This window comes from Alosa alosa, chromosome 14, assembly GCF_017589495.1.
Source record: "Alosa alosa isolate M-15738 ecotype Scorff River chromosome 14, AALO_Geno_1.1, whole genome shotgun sequence".
NCBI classification, from domain to species: Eukaryota; Metazoa; Chordata; class Actinopteri; order Clupeiformes; family Clupeidae; genus Alosa; species Alosa alosa.
Window position 1 is genome coordinate 29681527 of NC_063202.1, and position 6000 is coordinate 29687526.

The 6000-nt window shown below is 42.2% G+C and overlaps 1 protein-coding gene across 5 annotated transcripts in view; it reads right to left on the minus strand.

Annotated features, from left to right (window-relative positions):
• The window catches only part of LOC125306996 (trichohyalin), a 151964-nt gene extending 146880 nt beyond the window's left edge, over positions 1–5084 (minus strand). For 2 of the 5 annotated variants that reach the window (XM_048262685.1, XM_048262683.1), the window contains exons 1-2: positions 4849–5084; positions 2240–2323 (exon numbers count right to left, since the gene is read on the minus strand). The gene's annotated coding sequence lies outside the window, so the exon portion shown is untranslated. Of the gene's footprint in view, positions 1–2239; positions 2324–3979; positions 4106–4848 lie in introns of those variants that run through there. The other 3 variants (XM_048262682.1, XM_048262687.1, XM_048262686.1) reach the window with 2 other exon arrangements.
• Positions 5085–6000: the final 916 nt, after the last annotated feature.

The window sequence follows — 6000 nt, forward strand, 5'->3', positions numbered from 1 at the left end:
TAATTTGGTATGGATGGACAAATAGGAATTACACGCAGTCAGTGGGCACCGAGGTTGAAATGGAGACAAATGTCCAATCAAACTGAAAGGTGTCTGATTCTTCTCTCTCCCTGGCCGGCGCTCAGCTGCTGCGAGCGTGCAGATGAACTAAATGTGACACGCAACGCGGCTCTCTGGGAGACAATAGTGACGGGTGGGCTTGATGCCCCGCTCATGCAAAGCAGAGCTCATCAGCTCTCTGATGGACAAGGCTCGTGTCAGCGCTAAGTAAGAGGTAAGAGGGGGAGCTCACTTCCTCCCAGAGAGCCACTAAGGAGGGAAAGGAGATGAGTTGGGACGCTTCAGTATTCCGAGCATCTATGGAGGTGGAGGTGGATGTTGCCAAGATCAAAGGTTTTATTTAAAAGCAATCCAGTCTGTATGTGGTTAGAAAGGGACAAAAAAAATTACAGAGAATGAGCATGAGCGAAAAAGAGAGTGAGAGTGAGATACTGAGGAGGAGAGAATGGCAGGAAGAGTTCATCATTTCATGGCACAACAAGGCACAATATTTCTAATGAATAATCCTGCCTTCAGCAATTTTGCAAAACAAATCGTCTAACCCAGTGATATCTACCTCCCTACCTCTACCTCTACCTCACTGCATGGGCAAAAAAAAAAAAAAAAAAAAAACATGACACCACTGACTAGCGTCCATGTCCAGGACAGGGGCTATGAATGCCCCACCCCTATACACCTATATACACTACACCATTCAAATTCCTTCCCTGGTTTTATTCTTTCACCTTCGTCATTCACAGAGTATCCATTTCAGATTGTATGAAAAAGTAATATTCAGGCAATAAAGCTTGATTTACACCCTCTCCCTCCCCCCCCCCTTCCTTTTATTTCATCATTTAGTGGGGATCGTATAACTGTATATCAGACACAAATGAAATCAGGGCCCGTACACATTAAGGCCATGTCTTGCTGCCGCTAACATCCACTGCAGCCCACTCTCCCGGCTCCCTAGCAAGCCAAGGGCAGAGTCCCATTCATTTTCAGGCCCATTTCCTCCTATGATTAGGCGATCAATCAATCCCAGCCTTCAATCTCATCAGGCAGACGGGATTATCTGCCCATCTCTCTGACGCTCTCTTTCTTTCATACACACACACACACACACACACACACACACACACACACACACACACACACACACACACACACAATGTCTCTCCCTCTCTCTCATTCCCTCTCTCCATCTCTTACACACACATACACAAACTGCACCACATTAGCATCAGATCAAGTATCACTGAACGCATGCGGTTTGCTTACTCCAAATAGACCACAGAAAGACATCTCTTCATTTTCACCCCATATATGCTGGCCTTTACAGCACAAAAAACAGAACACATCATACATAAACACACACAAACACGCACACACAACCATACCATCTTACTATCCCAAACGTTCATGCTAAAGATATTTAGTCCTGCTTTTGACAGGTTTCGATCACAGCACCATTTGCATGAGATCCCTTTGCTTAGCCTCACTCATCACTACTGGCTCATGGTTGCTTATGTCCCAGGCAAGAATAGACCTTGTAAGCTGCTCCCAAAAAAAGTGCTGAGCTACAAAGCCATTGTGTTTATTGAGGTAGTAATACACAACAAGAATGTGTATAAAGTACTGACTCAGTTATCAACATGGTTAAAACTGCTGCTTTTCACCAGTTTCTTACAACTCTTTCAAGAGACACTAGTATGCATCCACAATGCACAAGGCCCATCAAAAGGGCCTATTTCTTATATCAATAGGCTCAAGACTGAACAAGGAAAATAAGAACAGAGAAGACATCTAATATAAAACATTCACGCCCACACATCCATTACTACCATCAACAAAAAGAGGTGAAATATCATCATTAGAGCCACAAGGCTTATAAACCATCGCTAGTAAATATGATATTACAATGATTTGGCTGTGTTGTACTATAAAATGGAGGTTTGTGAAAGAAAGAACCTACACATTTATCAGAGGATCTGTCAAAAGGGTAAAATCACCCTCTAAACACCTCTCGCCTAGCTTTCAGAAATTTCAAATCTCTTGAAAAACACAACTGAAATCATAATTTTTGCTCTCATGTAAAATGAGACACCGCTGTTTTTTCCTTTCTTTCCTTCTTTCTTTCTTTCTTTTTGATCCTTTGTGTTTCAGCTCACTGACAGGTGTTGCATGGATCAAGACCTACCTCCTCAAAACCCGGGAGTAAACAGTGTTAAAGACCAAACACTATTCCAACCTGGAACATTCCAGAAGCGCAGACAGAGGACACCTTCAGGGTAGAGAGAGAGAGAGGTAGAGAGAGAGAGACAGGGAGAGAGAGAAAGAGAGAGAGAATGAGAGAGAGTGGGGATCGGTGAGAGAAAAATCGTCCAGTGATCAGACACTGAAGATGAGGCGAGGCCCTTACTGCTTTAAAAGTTTTATCAGCTTTCATCAGGCCCAGAACTCTGGGTGCACCGCCAGGCTCTTCCCCCTCATCCCCAACACCCATCCGGGATTCGCTGACATGACATGCCCCACTAGAGAGCTGAAGGAGATGGGAATTAGACCTTGCTCCTCTTTATTGCTTTCATCAGTCAAGATGAATATGAAAAATAGCACATCTTTAAATGTTGAGTAGGAAAAGAATGAATTAGTAATAGATTTACATGGTCTGAGAGCACATGCAGGTAAGGAGATTACTTTTTATGTCATAACAAATATTTTATTCCACTTTTACTGATGAGCACCAGCTAAAAGGAACATTTTGCAAAATGTAAAGATATTCAATAAAGGCCACTTAATGGGATGGTTAAAAAAATAACCCAAAAAGCTTTTTGATGTAGAGACGCTAATTCTGTTAACAACATTGATCAAACTGTCATGCTTTCATTATGGTACAATGCCTTTTAGCAGCCATGCATTGGGCTATTAGAGTTATAAAACCTCCAAAACAGTCAGGTCTCCTCCCCTGTCCTTGTCAGGCCTAGTTTCTTTATTTCTTGTGCCAAGTGGAGCAGTGATGGCTTGTCACCATGTATCTGCATTATGCATGGTCCGATACTGTATATCATTTAATTTCCTTTTGCCCATGGAGTAAAAGCTATAAAATCTATAAAAATACTTTGTATTTGTTTCAAAGCAAGCCACCTAATTCTAGTGACTGAGTGAGGTTACACATCAATGCAGAAACACATAGCTATGGCATGTCTGAATAGTTAAGATACAGAACACGTTTACAGTAAGATACTCTTGGTGTTATATAGGCATCTCAGTTGGTGTTTGCCTTGTCATATCAAAAAGGTGCACTTGTAAACAGAGCGCTATTTCTATTTAAGCTTACTGTAGGTAATGGGGGGGGGTGTGTGAACAGCACCCGCAAAAACAGTCCACTATCTCTCCTATCTCGCATGTACCCCAGCATCTGTGCACACTGTAGTCGACACCATGATTGGTTTTAATAACATAGTTGAATCCTGAGTGCATTAGATGCTTGTTTTCAACATGTCATTATTTATAATTGCATGCTGCAGGACTGATCATGTGCCCTTGAAGCATTGTTATTTATTGCCAAAGACCAGTAATTAATCTGAGAAATGCTGTGATGAGACAGTATAAAATACTTCAACTCACAAAAGCAAATCTCCACAATCAAGGGATGGTTCCTTGTTACAGCATAATTCTAGGGGACTGCTGTGTAAGGCTTTTGTGCTCATCTTAACAGTCCCAAATCATCTACCTAGAGCAGACCATTAAAGGCATTATAGGGTGACACAAGAATGAGTGTAAATATTAAATGTAAAATTAGAATATTCTTAAGTATGTAAAGACTGACGCCAAGGAAAAGGACAACATCCAATAAGAAGTGCCAGAACTTTTAAATGGCAAGCGGTGATCTGGAGAGGCATGGCATCACTAGTGATCCATTAAATCATTGATTTCGTACCTCAACATGGAGGTCATTCTTTATTGATGCCTCCATTTGCCTCGAGTGTCTCTGTTAGGCTACGACCCGAAACACGGAAAAAGTAAGGACCACGGCACAAAAGGAGATGACAGGTACATGGACTAAATTCATCTGATGCGTGCAAAAAGCACAGTCCTCCGTCTCTAATGAAGGCACCTCTTTGAGGTGTTCTATTCTAGGGCGTAACGTCATAGTGCATCCCTCGGGGAAATTGCATGATACACTGTCATTGCATAGATTTGTAATAAACTGACACTTGATATTTCCGACGTGAGTTGTCTGTACACAAATCCAATAATGTATTATTAGTCCAAAGGTTCTATTTGATTATTCCAATAACGTTAGTGACGTGTAATTATCAGCTTGTATCCCTTTCCTTTTCTGAGGTTTCATGTCATCTCAAAACACTGCACGCAACTGGTTTAAGTTAACAAACATCACCAAACTTTAAATGACTGTGTTCTCCAAACAAATGACTAGATAACATTGCCTGTAAGCTATACCTGATGGGACAAGTTAGCTAACGGGGGCAACTAGCGTTAATGTATTGGACATCTGAACAGGTTAACGTGATTGAGGAATTGACGTTACATTTATACACAGCATTGCGTGTGGCAAATTAAAGCCTGTAACATCAGTAGTAAAGACAGTCATCATGATTCATACGTTCAAGCAACATTCTGTGCTAGCTACATCAGCTAATATTGATTGTAGGTGGTAAATTAAGCAAGCTAACTGACGAATAGTATCCTATGCTTACTTCACAAGCCCAGGGCAAGCCAGTGGATGCTTGCTAAACTAAGATAGCTAACGCTAGCTGTAGTGCAGATGTCCTGGTGCCACAGTACCTGTTACAAGGCATCTGCTTAAGATTTCATCCGTAACCGCGTGTAGTTTCTTTGACGGTCTTGTACTGATATTGCCTTTTTCATGTTATCACATGAATGCCTCGCATCTTAACCGCACTTGGATGGAAAGCAAAGAGTATGGAAGTAACTATACTCTTTGTGGAAAGCACAAGTTACTAATACAGCTTCAGCGCGACACTTGGACAATTCCTAATACCCGCCTCGAGACCTCCATCTCCCGCTCCTTTGCACCTGCATAACCATGACAACGGCCCACAAGAACTCCTGGCAAGTAGGTCAGTTAACCAATCACAGCTTTGATAAACATTTCTCAACGATCGCGTCCCTCAAACAAGTCCCTCAAAAGGCAAATCCAGCGGTGGGACATTGCAGCTACTTAGAAGCACATGATGATACAACTTTTTCATGATTGAAGTCGCCTAGGCCAGCGGTCCCCAACCACCGGGCCGCGGCCCGGTACATTCCTAATCGGGCCGTAGCCTACGACAAGAGTTTAAAAAAAAAACGCATGCAAACTAAATAAACTCAATTTAATTCGCAATAATGTCACATTCGCAATAATAGCCTACCCACTGACGATGGTGAGCCAGATACCTCAAAGAAAAAGAAGGGGTAATTCAATACGAAATATGACGAGTCATATTTAAAATATGGTTTCGCAGAGACCGGTGACTCGCATGCACCAAGTCCTTTATGTGTGCTAGGCCATTTGGCGATAAGTTGTCAAACGAAGCAATGAAACCATCAAAGCTAATTCGACATTTAGAGTCCAAGCATCCTACACTTAAAGGGGAAAGCAAGACGATGATGAGCTATCCGATAGACATCCGTGGCACCCAATAAACGGATCTGGGCATTTTTTTTTTCAAATACGAGAAAATGAACGTTTGGTTCCCAGACCACGTCTCATTGAGAAGTGGTGGCGCTAGCCAGGCTATGCACAACACGGAACATGAACCCCCACCACCGGTCCGTGAAAAAAAAATGGGAATCAAACCGGTCCATGGTACATAAAAGGTTGGGGACCCCTGGCCTAGGCTAAACATTGAAACTTGAGTAGCCTAAATGTGGAAGTGGAGATTAGGCCTACTTCTAAACCTTTATAGGCCTAACTGTGAGGAAAGTTAAATG